This window comes from Triturus cristatus, chromosome 2_1, assembly GCF_964204655.1.
Source record: "Triturus cristatus chromosome 2_1, aTriCri1.1, whole genome shotgun sequence".
Taxonomy (NCBI): Eukaryota; Metazoa; Chordata; class Amphibia; order Caudata; family Salamandridae; genus Triturus; species Triturus cristatus.
Window position 1 is genome coordinate 499,895,898 of NC_140581.1, and position 12,816 is coordinate 499,908,713.

The following is a 12,816-nucleotide window of genomic DNA, read 5'->3' on the forward strand; positions in this document are numbered from 1 at the left end:
GATCTTATGACCTTGGATACAACTCTTCCAATAGGTTGGTCAGACCATCACCTCCTCATATTTAATATCTATATCCCTATCTATACAGGACCCGCAAGGACACTGACCAGAAGCTTTATTGGTCGTGACTGGAGGAACCTGCTAAAAAGGAAAGAGGAAGGAAAGTCTGACTTTCGTCAGGTCGGGACCTCGTTCAATCTAGAGAACGACGTCACTACTAACTATCTCTTACTATGCAATGAGATAACTAAGAAACTTGATGATATTATACCGCTGAAAACAATCAGGAAAAGGGGAAAACCCTCCACACCCTGGTATACGGATAAACTGAAAGAACTGAAAAACGTTTGTAAAAAAACAGAGAGGCTCTGGAGGAAAAACTACCTAGAACCGGAGAAAGTGCGATTGAGGCTCACTATCGTACAATACAAGAAGGAAATTACTCTAGCCAAAACATGCTACTTCGCCGACCTAATTTCCAAAAGCTCTAATAAATCCCGCGACACCTTCAAGATTATTAGAGAGCTCTCTCACCCTGCTTGCGCCGATAGCCAAATCAAGCCCTCACAGGAGCTTTGTGATAGCCTAGCAACATTCTTTCAGAAAAAAATCAGTAAAATTGTTGAGGGATTGAACAGTAAGTCTATCCCCACAAAGCAGGATAATAGCAATCAAGCGATCAGAGATGAGAAGGTGGAATATGCTACACACCCTTCTACTAATGCCTTCCTGGAAAACTTTGTGACCCCCTCAGAACAGGAATTTCTTAGAATAGCCCTTAATACGGCTTCAGGATCCCCCATAGACCCTCTTCCCCATCGAATAGTTAAGAACTTCGAGGATGATATCCTCCCAGCTCTGCTTCAGCTGTGTCACCAATCTCTCTGTACGGGCTCCGTACCAAGGAATTGGAAATTGGCGGTTGTTACTCCGCTATTAAAGAAACCAAACTTGGACCCAAACTGCCAAAAGAACTACCAACCTATATCTCTCTTACCATATCCGCTTTGCTGACAGTCATGGATGACCTACGAATGAGGGCGGACAGGGGAGAGTCAGCAATTCTGATTCTCCTGGACCTGTCTGCCGCTTTCGACACGGTGAACCACGACATCCTGATAAAAAGACTAAAGGACATCGGAGTCGGAGGAGTCGTGCTTGATTGGTTCCGCTCCTACCTAACGGATAGATGGCAGGCAGTAGCTATCCCCCCATATCAATCAGAGTTTGTCAAAGTGGCGCATGGAGTCCCACAGGGGTCTGCTATCAGTCCCATACTTTTTAACATCTATATGCAACCCCTAATGAGGGTCATTAAAAGTCATGGCATCAGCGTGACAAATTACGCAGACGACACTCAGTTAATGAACTCCCTTGATGGAGCCCATGCAAATTCACTGGAAACCTTCCATACCTGCATGCTGGAAATGTCCCTCTGGCTAAACCAGAACTCACTACAATTCAACAGTGACAAAACTGAAATACTGCACTGTGCAGTGGGAAGAATTCCCAAAATTTTACCCACAAACTTCTGGCCTCAGTTGCTAGGAGACTCGCCTGCCCCAGTAAAATCAGTTAAGAACCTTGGAGTCACTATCAACAACAGCCTGAGTCTTGAGACTAATGTCAACAAACAGGTCGGCAGCTGCCTTGCCTTATTACGAGGATTGCGAAAGCTGCTACCTCTCCTGCCCTTACAGACTAGAGCTAATATAGTCAGGAGTACCATCCTCAGCCGCCTGGACTACTGTAATGCCCTTTTGCTGGAATCCCCTGCCTTTCTCATTTCCAGACTTCAAGGTATCCAGGCGGCGGCAGCCAAACTGGCACTTTCTCGGGAACGCAGATCTTCCACCACTCTTGCTTTGGCCGATCTCCACTGGCTGCCCATACACCAGAGGATCTGTTTTAAATCCTTATGCATTGTCTTTAGGGCAGTTCATGGGTTAGGTCCCCGACCACTCCAAAATAAATTTATTTGGTATGAGCCCTCCCGGCCTCTTCGATCCTCTTCTTCAAACCTGATCAGCCTCCCTAGGATCAAGAAAGCCACTTGTGGGGGAAGAGCCTTTAGTATAGCCGCAGCTCATTTATGGAATACTCTTCCTATTGACATCAGGAAAACAAATGAATTGATGGCTTTTCGCAAAAAGGTGAAAACCTGGCTCTTTCCAAAAAAATCTACCAAATGACCTAATTGATTAGCATTCTGTCCATTGTTCTCTTCTGTTCTACGGGTTTCTCAGCTACATGTACTCAGCGCCAGGATGCCCGTAGGGTTGCAGTGCGCTCTATAAATGCTATAAATAAATAAATAAATAAATAAATATTTTTCTAACCTGGTTTGGAATCAGTTTATGTTGCGTTTTCACTGTTTTACTATTTGATGTGATCCACAAATACTTTACACACTGCCTCCAACTTACGTCTGACTGCTCAGTGCCAAGCTACCAGAGGGTGAGCACAGGGTAATTTAGGATTGTAGTTGCTGCTTGACCAGGGCTCATACCGTAGTCAACCAGTAACCAATATTTCTAACAGCTATTATAATTGTAGTATTAAAATGGAGGTCTTATTTTAAGCCCAGTTCACACAGGTAAGTATCCAAGCATAAAACTACAAACACATACTTTAGCCTTGGTGACGCCCGGTCATTGTTTTTGCACCTCCATGACCCCCTTCAGATTCCCTCACTACCACCATCCAATAGTGCCCTTCATCGCTCTTTAGTCCCGCTCTCACATTTATTTCTTTAAAGCGCAAATCAATGTATAATAAATGTTACTTAAGACAATGAGCAATAAGGACTACAAGGTGTAGGAGTCACATGTCATCCAAAATGGTAGGTATTATATGTTAACAGTGCGCGGTCTGGAAAATCAAAGGAGCAGATTAACAAAGATTTTATGATGTGCAACTATCAACGTTGTGTCAAAAGGAATGAGCAAAACTTAGATATGGTCCTGTCGTTCTCTCCTCTAGTGCTGGCAAATATTAGTCTTCCTTGCACCAATGCAAACACCCTTGTACATTAGTGCAATAGTGTTTGTGTGAGGTCAAGTTTAGATTTATACTGGAAGGGTACCCTTCCAGCACAAACTTCTAACACGAGGGCCATCTTCAGCTCTTTCAAATGTGCCTTAGAGTTGTCATTGTTCAGTTTTTGTGATCTATTCCAATTTTTAGATCCACTTATTTATATATTTCTAAAAAATGTGTGTAATGTGGCGATGCTTTTAATCCTCTACAGTTCCAAAATACTTCCAAACACAATCAAGTTAAAAATATGTCAGTGGAAGTGTAAGGCTGCCCGGGGGGGGGGGGGGGGTTGCACAGCCGCCCCCCCCCCCCCCTAAGAGGGCGGCCGCCTTAGTGCCACAGGAAGGCACAGGGGTGGGAGGTCTAGTCCCTGGGTACACCAGGGGAGACCCCGGAAGATGGCTGCTTCTGGCGGGGGCGGGGAGGAGACAGGGGTATTTATACTGTCTCCGCCCCCTCCTCGCCCTCTTGTCCTCTCGTTCACCTTGACGCCGTTCGCTCCTCGGGGTCTTGCGGTGGGTTGTTTCCGGGTTGTCCATGATCTCTGTTATCCCGGTGAGTGTTGTTGGGTGGAGAGCGAGAGTCTTTGTGGAGCGTAGAGCTCTTGGATTGCGTGTGGGAGGCCCGGCAGGGTCGGATTTAAGGCGATGCGACCGGGGCCATCGCACCATGTGCTGGCCTCCTGGGGGCGCCGGGTTTGGAAGCTTATTATGCTACTTGAAGCACCGTATGCTGCGTCTCTTTCCGCGGCTATCACCGGGCCTCACAAAATGTCAAGATAGCTTGTGTGATCCTTTATCTTCCTGGAGAGCGAGCAGGTTTTGTATAGTGAGGGTTTGACTTTGGTGAAGTTCGTGCAGAGGGTTAATATGCCTGCTGCAAAGAACGTGTGCCAAGTAGATTACAGAGTGCGTCTGATGTAAATAGGTCCACATCCTGTGTTTCTGGCAATACAATTTATTTTTTCCAAGCTGCTTATTAAATTATGGCCACTAGTCCGGTGCGCTGATTGTGCTTGGTCCCGGAGGTGTTTCTAGTCGGGGCGGGGGCTGCTACGTCTGGGGATGCTGCCCCACGCGCCGGGGCTCGAGGTGGATGCGCCGCCGACTTGGTGCTGGAACCAGGGTTGGAGCCTCGTGGTCGCGTCCACTTCCCGTGATTCTGGGCATTCTATTTGGACACTTCCGGCAGACACAATCCCATTTGGTAGGGTAGACCTTTATATTACGGAGTAATAAACAGTCTCTTTTCTTATATATGTGAAATGGTTATCGTACCGACTTAATCATTCGGCCACTCAATCGTGTGGGCCATGTACATCTGCATCTCCTTGGTAGTGAGTCGTGTTTAGGCTGTACTACTGTCTATTTCTGCAGTCTAGGCCGGCCGCTTTGCATCTGTGGTGTTCGCAGCTGAGCGTCGCTTGCTGGTGTTTTCACAACACCCAGGATGCCGGTGGCCGGTTAGTGTGCATTGCGGACTACGTTTGCCCGGCTTTGTTGTCCAGAGCCCAGACCTGCAGGCCCCTCCAGAGTTTGCCTCATTTACGGCGGGTCGGCCGACACAGTCCTTGCGTGGTTGCGTTCACAGCCTGTGATTCGGGGTAAACTATAGTCGGTTATCTCCGGGGGGGGGGGGGCGCCCTTGAATATGTTTTAGTCGGGCGGTATGAAGTTCTGCCACGGCGGTGCCTGTTTGGCCACGAGAGTGCATGGCGTCTTGAAATACTGTCTCTATCGACGCCCATCTGGCACGATGCTGTAACGTTGATTTATGTTGTGCGCACGATTGTATTTCACACACCGCTTTTAGCTATCTATCGGAGTGGCACGATTACCCGAGCTGCTAGCGTTCAATCGGCGAGGCCTGAGGGGAGGAGATGTGGTCCACGGGCTGCGCTGCCGACCTTGGGCCTGTAAACCAGGGTTCGATCCTCGAGCTCGCGTCCACTCCTGGGATTATGGCTAATCACTTATCTCCTTGTGCCTGAATATGTAATGTATATACGGTGCGCATGTGCAGTGCTCCATTACCTTTGGGTTGAGTTAGCGCTATGTTAAAGATGCAATAGAACCAGAGTTTCGCTTCGGGCCCCCTCCGCTGTTGTCACCGCCCCCCCCCCCTAATTTTGTGCGTAGAAGGGCGCGATAGGGGCCAATCTCCAAGCGATGGCAGGTGGCTAATTTCGGCTGGGCAGGCCATGTGAAGCAATTGATCATTTTATTTGGTCCTCAGGTTGTATCTGACGCCTTGTAAAGCAAGCGCATGCCCGCTCGGGCCGACTTCAAGTGTCTCATTGCTGCCTTTGGGAGGGCCTGTGGGAGGCCATGGGGATGGTCAGTATTCTCCGAGATGTGTTCGTGAGATCACGCGTGCGGGCCGCGCTACCTCCGGTAATTCGCCCGGGGGCATAATGTGGAATCAACGATGCTGGCTTTCTTTTCCAGGAAGTATGCAGGCCACGTGGGGGGCGGAAGTGTGTTGACAAACGGTCCCGGCGGGTGCCCGCAAAGAAAATCTGCATCCACGGCCATCGGCCTGCTTTCACACTCCCCTCCGCCCCCCCCCTCCCCCTCATATGACCGTGCGGCTGGGGTTTGTTAGTTTTTGCACGAGACTAGGCCCGACCTGCATCCCGGTCCCCGGGGCGCGCATTCGCCCGCTCCCCAGCAGAGCGGTGTGCTGCTTTACGGACGGATATCTTTAGCGCTGGGTGCACGATTGTTCTCCCTCGGCACTGCTCTCTTATGCAGTCGCTAGTCTTGTGGTGATTCCAGGGCACTGTGTAAGTTAAGCAGGGTTGGGCATGGTTAGTACTTGGATGGGAGGCCTGTTTGGTGACCATTCTGATCTGTTGGCGTTGTATGTACTGCGTGAAGCCCTGCCCCTTGGCCACACCATTGCCGTTTCTCCGCGAGAGTGTGTGAGTTCTACAGCATTTGAGTCATGTTATGGAGACAAGCATAGTTGAGTAGACTGCCTCAATTCTGCTTAAGAACTCTGCTTCATGATTTTCATCTGGCAAGGAAATATATGGAAAGGGCTTTTAGGGGAAAACATATTCTGATTGGCACAAATTAGAAATAACTTTGAGGAAGAAAGTAGGGGTCATGTATATCATTGCCTTGTTTTTGTGAAATGTGATATATGGCTTAATGAAACATAGGGTCTGCATCACACAATTTGGTACTGAAGTAGTCGCAACGCAGCACAAACGGTGAACTGCAGCTATATGCAGGGGCTTTGAGTTGGAAGGCATTCGTGGAAATAACTCATTGTTAAGATCCCGGGGAGAATCCAACATATTTGGAGAGGAACCCTTGTACAAACTTCCATAAAGTCCTTAAGACTGGGAGAGTGAAGAAAGAAGTAGGGGAAGAACTTTGTCTATATGCAGCAAGAGCTGCTAAGAGCCAAAAGTTGAACTTAATTAAATACAAAATATGGCCTCGCACTTCTCTTTTGGGACCTTTAGTGAATCACCTGACCTCTTGGCAAACTTGATGCTCAGCTTCTTCTACTTGCATGTGGAAGATGGCCAGATGCTCTTGGGATTTAAACGCCGCTTTATGTCCCAACACTTTCCATTAATTAAGGAACTGTTTAAGTCTACGGTGCCTCTATTCTAAATTATTGTGCTGGTGGTGAATGGACAATAAATATGCATTTAAAACCTGTCTTTACCACATGTGCTGTGCATTCAAAGACAGGTCATATGTCCCTTGTTGCGGTTTGGGTTAGCGGTGGTTGATTTGCCTTCCTCCCATGCATTGACATGTCATGGCATTGTTGCTTGTCTTAGAGATTGGGTGACGCTGCTTGAGTTCTACCGGGCTGAAAACTTTCGGAGTGCACGTGGTGAGTCGGCCACCTTGGAGGCTATGTTCCTGAAGGGGTAATGTGTTAACAGCATCCATCAGGGGGTAGGTGTCCTCCGCCACAGTAGATTACCTCGTGGGCCCGAGTCGGTCAATGGCATAGGGTGAGGGGCCCGTTTTGTTGTGTTCGTCAACGTCCCTTGTCCAGGAAGGAGGTGTGATTTCCCGGTTATTGCCTGCATTGGGCCAGGGAGGTTGACCTATTGTGTGAGTTCTTGGTGGCCAAGTGCAACATCTCTCGGTGTCCACTGCTTTACCAGCCTTTTGTGTAAGTCGTTCATGCATTGCAGATGTCTTTAACGTATTTGGTATCTCAGTAAACATTGTAAATAGACCTGGGGAAGCAATGATCTGCCTGACCTTGCCTGGGCTCACCAGTAATGACTACAGCTCTCACTGTTGGTAATACACATCCTTCATCGGGATGGGCTCGGGGCCCGTAGGTATCCCATGTGCCTTTTGATTCAAATATTATTTACACTGTAAGGGCCTGGGAGTGTGAAACTTTAGTAAGTTTGGCTAGTAGTGTTGGTGACCCGGCCTTACCATGCCTGATCGGAGGTATTTTTCAAGAGGATATGCCTGTTAGCCACAATGATGACTCATTTATCTTATGCACCAAAGAGGCATAGTCTAGCCAGTACTGAGGATGAGAGATGGGAGGTTGATTGGTAGTATTCCTGCCGCAGCGGGGGACTGGGCCTGGTTTTGGGGGGGCTTGCTTGCAAAGCTTTGTTTCATTGGCAAATTAGGCCGAGTGGACTTGGAACACCTATTAAATGCGCGGTGTGTTGGCGGACGGTCTGTATGCCATAGCCAGTGCCGGAGCATGCTGGGTAGCCCTGCAGACCAGTTTTTCTCTGGAAAACACTTGTAGCTGCACAGGGCTCCCTCGTTTCTGTCGAGGTCTTTTATATTAGCCGAGCACTCCTGGGACACTTCACCACTATGGTCGGGAGCAGGGGGAGGTGTCACTTTGCATCCAGCACCTAGCTAAGCAAAGAAGTACGCCTAGTGTTGAGTGAGTGTTAATGTTACCTGGTCGTTCATTGGGGATCCTGAGGGTAGGATGACCTAGCGGCAAGGAACAGCTAGGGTGGTTTACGTGTGCTTCAGCGATCATAAAAAATAAATAAAAAAAACGCAACGGGGGCCCCGGCTCACACGGTAGTGGGCAAAGATCACACACGCCACAGGTGCCGAGGCCTGTTCTGATGCCTGACGTTGGGCTCCCAGGTTACTTTTGAAGGGTAGGCCACCAGATGCTGAAAGGATGTCCGTTGTTATTTACTCGATTGTTAACCGATTGGTTATTTCCTGGGTCTTCCGCGGGTGTAGAGCGTTAGGCGCTTGTTGTCTTTCCATCGGGTCGGTTTGATGCGGGATGGTGGTTTTTGGGCACGGCCACATGGGGGGTCTTTCTGTGTCTGACTGGGGTTAGCCTTCCGTTAATCTCCCTGTGTGTCGCACACAGTTGTAGGACGGGGGGGCTACTAGCCCTGTGCTGATTGAGTTGCTACTACTGTTATTAGTTTAAACACATCAGGTACTCGTTTGCAACCAACAATAGGTACTCTAGGACGCATGTCCTCCATTACACACATCTTCAGACAGGAATGCCCCTCCCCCCCCTCCAATCCTTGGAGCAATAGGGGTCCAAATACTTGTGGGGTTGGCAGGCTTGGACAGAGGTTGTTGGTGAGCTCCCACATCATTCGGTAGGAGGATTTAGTAGAGTCTTGGGGCAGGTCATTGGCCGCTTCCTCTCGCTGTGTTTGCTGTCATCTTTATTCTCACTGGAAACCCTTACTCCATCACGCCTATTGTAAGCTGAGGAGGCCTGTTGACGCTGTTAGACCTGCTATTAGTTATTACACTCACCTGTGTGCCTGGCATGGTTTGTTTCGTATCAGGGCCAGTTTGGGGTTACTGGCGAATTGTTTGCTCTAGGGCTGAAGCGGGCGCTTCTAGAACAGGGCAAGATTGCTTAGCCAGGCAGCAGGACAAAGGTCTTTTCGGCACTGGCAGAATGGTGCAGGCTGCGAAGTAGTGCCATTGCAGAACATAGATTTGTCAACATTCTGCTAGGAAATGTTGAGCAGCATAAAGGTATTGAACCATGGTGAGAAATTGTTGTGGGTTTCGTGCTCAACAGGAGCTAGGGAATTGCTTTCTGTTCATCAAGCTACAGGTACTGTCTATAGCACCAGAAACTGTAAAGCTGCCATGTTCGCCTGGGACTGGGCTGCCAATGTCATCTAACTTTACATCCAGCCACTGAGTAGGCAAAGGCATACTTGCGATGGTGCAACGGACACTCAGCAGTGGAGTTAGTTGAGTGTCATCATACCCCGATATAACGTCAGTGATAAAACGTAGGTTGTGGCCACACACGACCAGGCACTCTAGGGCAGCTGGGGTGGGAGTGTGCCATTGCCGAGAGGGTGCGGGTTGTCTGGTTAGGGCGGCTGGTTTGGAGAGAACACTAATACGGATCGCCACAAGAGCACATTTTTGCATTCATAGAAGGCTGAATTGATACTTTTATGGCATGGTCCCAGTTGCTTTAGTTATGCGCATGTTTCTTGGCAGCGTCAGGAACATTCAGAATGCAATGCTGGTGGTTAGCCTGTTGTCATGCTGTTCAGAGGTGTGTTAGCTCCGGCATGGCCATGCATAGCTTACAGGCCGGTAGTCTGCCCTGGGATTCGTGTTAACAGGCAGGTGAAGCAGCAGAACTTAGAGGGGCTTGGGTTTGACCTCTGGATACTAGGGTGGAGCCTGGTTGCTCACTTAGTCGCCCGTCCTTGAGTTCGACGAAACAGGTACCATTAATGCGAGTACCGGTACCGGGTAACTTCTCCCACCCTCCAGCACTGGCTGGCAGCTATGCAGGTGGTGGAAGTGGCCTTCCAACGGGGGTGAGTTGGTCCATATAATTAAGGGAAACCCCGGGGTAACACTTTTGGGCTACAAATTAGCTGGAGAACAATTAGCTTCCCCAGTATTCAAAATAGAGAAGAATTTTACACGCTGGTTCTCCTCTGTGGTCACTCTGTCCTGTCTCTCCCTGGTATACTAGCAGAATTTTGGGAGGGCGAGGCTTCACATTTGGGGATGACTGATGGAATGCGATGGACGTACTCCATCTGAGTGAAAGAGGAAGTAAGGCGGGCTTGTCAACTCTTACCTCCTCCCGCTTGACACTGCCAGGCAGGAGTGTCTTGCCAAAGGGATTGTTCTTCAGCCATGAAACGGTAACTTTGGACCATCGCCTAGTTTAGGTTTTAGGTCTTTTCAGTCAAAAATCCACGGGGGAGTTTAGAAAGGATGGGGGAACCTGTCCTGATGGTGCATGCTGGCCGCCGGTCCGGTTGGGCGTAGACTTGTTTTGGCTGGACCTGGGAGAAGCCTGGTATCAGCATGCTGTAGGTAAAAAAGGCCTACCGGGAGCCATGCGCAGTTGCGCAGAGCAAAGAGGTCTTGGCTTCTTCATGCATGGTCTCACACACGCCAAGTCCACAGGGTGCCTGGAGGGAGATGGGGTGCACCTCTCTAGTTTAGGCATGGACCTTTTCCTACTGGCCTAGGGGAAGCTTTGGCTGCAGCAGGTTGAAAGTAAATAGGTCTACCTTGGTGGGGGGCCCTGGTAGTGACGGTGGCGACTCCCAAGGCTGTGGAGGAGTTACAGGGCGATCCAGGGTCTGCACATACCAAGGGGTACATCATGCAGCAGCACCGCGGGGTGCGAAGCCAGGATACCCAGGGATGTTTTAGCGTTGTCCCCTGGAAGAACGACGGCGCCCCGTTAGCCGACAGGCGGTTGTGGGTCTGAGCAACCGGGGGGCTGCCATGTATGCTCCACCCACCCCTCACGGGGGGGGGCATGTGAAGCAAGTGGACTGGGGGTCCACGGATGGGAGGGGTGGCCCCTCCCAATAGTTGGTATACACCATTTGTCGTTGCCATGGTGACTCTAGGCTTATCAGACGGGCAGGCGGCATAGGGGCTGGCCTGCCCTGGGATCGCCCGTAAGATAACCCACCATGTTTGCATATTGGTTATGCTAATAAACCTGCAGCAATATTTCTCCACTTACAATACAGTGTTGTGTGGTTTATTTATGTACTTATGTGTTTTGTGACAACTGTTGCCGATATTGGCACTATGTAAGGCTGCCCGGGGGGGGGGGGTTGCGCAGCGGCCCCCCCCTAAGATGGCGGCTGCCTTAGTGCCACAGGAAGGCACAGGGGTGGGAGGTCTAGTCCCTGGGTACACCAGGGGAGACCCCAGCAGATGGCTGCTTCCGGCGGGGGCGGGGAGGAGACAGGGGTATTTATACTGTCTCCGCCCCCTCCTCGCCCTCTTGTCCTCTCGTTCGCCTTGACCGCCCCTCAGCTTACCCAGCATCCGGAGGTACAAAGGGGGGGTTAGGTTTTCTAACAATGTTACTTTGTGTTGCGGGAGGAGTTACAGGGCGATCCAGGGTCTGCACATACCAAGGGGTAAATCATGCAGCAGCACCGCGGGGTGCGAATCCAGGATACCCAGGGATGTTTTAGCGTTGTCCCCTGGAAGAACGACGGCGCCCCGTTAGCCGACAGGCGGTTGTGGGTCTGAGCAACCGGGGGCTGCCATGTATGCTCCGCCCACCCCTCACGGGGGGGGGCGTGTGAAGCAAGTGGACTGGGGGTCCACGGATGGGAGGGGTGGCCCCTCCCAATAGTTGGTATACACCATTTGGCGTTGCCATGGTGACTCGAGGCTTATCAAACGGGCAGGCGGCATAGGGGCTGGCCTGCCCTGGGATCGCCCGTAAGATAACCCACCATGTTTGCATATTGGTTATGCTAATAAACCTGCAGCAATATTTCTCCACTTACAATACAGTGTCGTGTGGTTTATTTATGTACTTATGTGTTTTGTGACAACTGTTGCCGATATTGGCACTATGCGTGTGCTCAGTGTCCTCCAGTGCCGCAATAGAGACCTGGGACGGTTCGTCTGGGTGGACAACTCCTGAAACATGTCTGGTTGTTAAGAAGGATATGGTGTCTGCAAAAGCGATGACATGGCATTCGAAACAAAAATCAACAGCACAGTTCATTTAGGAATAGTGGCAATAGTCTAAAAGTGGGTGCTATAGCTAAGTGTTGAAGTTTCAATTACCAGGAGCTCATACCGCCCTAACAATGGCATGAATTCCATGCCTAAGGGAGGGTGGAGTCCTAAGCGAGGAGTGGAGATGGACTGTGGGTTGATTATAGTGCCTAGAATACCAAGGGGCTGCCATCTGATATCTAAAATCATGGCGCGCTGTAACTAGGTAAAAGAAATATAGCAAGTGAACTATTTAGGTGTTTAATTCTGAATTCTTTCATTCTGAGGAGCACATTCACCATCCCAGGTTCGGCACATTGCTTGACCCTCTGGGAGGATGGCAAACAGAAAGTTCCATATCGTGTATAATTATACATTGATCAGAGGAACGGACTCCGTTTATTTGTTATTTTTTAAAAGCAAGGCGCGCCCAACCCTCCGTGGCAGTTGACCAGAGCGCCTGATCTCAAGCCTCATCATTCTAAGTGCAACAAACCCTCATTGCTAATGAATGAAGGGCGTGCGCAACGGGGTGGGAGACGGGGTCTGAGCTCCACGTGAAACCCTGCCTCATTATGTACCCTTTTGCCTTTTATTTTCCCGACATGTTGTACAATGCACCGTGTGCTGCTACAGAAATGTTTACTGCACAGATATGGATTTAAGGTATTTGGTACATCAATTGCAAATTTCATAAAAATATTGTTTTACCTCAAATGGATGAAAGTAATACTGCAAATCTGCTTCATAATTTAGAATTTGTGCCGCATAATTTTGTCCTTCATGCCGTATAATCCAA

At 49.6% G+C, this 12,816-nt stretch overlaps 1 protein-coding gene across 1 annotated transcript in view; it reads right to left on the minus strand.

Annotated features, from left to right (window-relative positions):
- Positions 1–12,816, minus strand: part of LOC146865547 (baculoviral IAP repeat-containing protein 1-like) — a 932,191-nt gene that overhangs the window by 585,258 nt on the left and 334,117 nt on the right. The window lies entirely within an intron of this gene.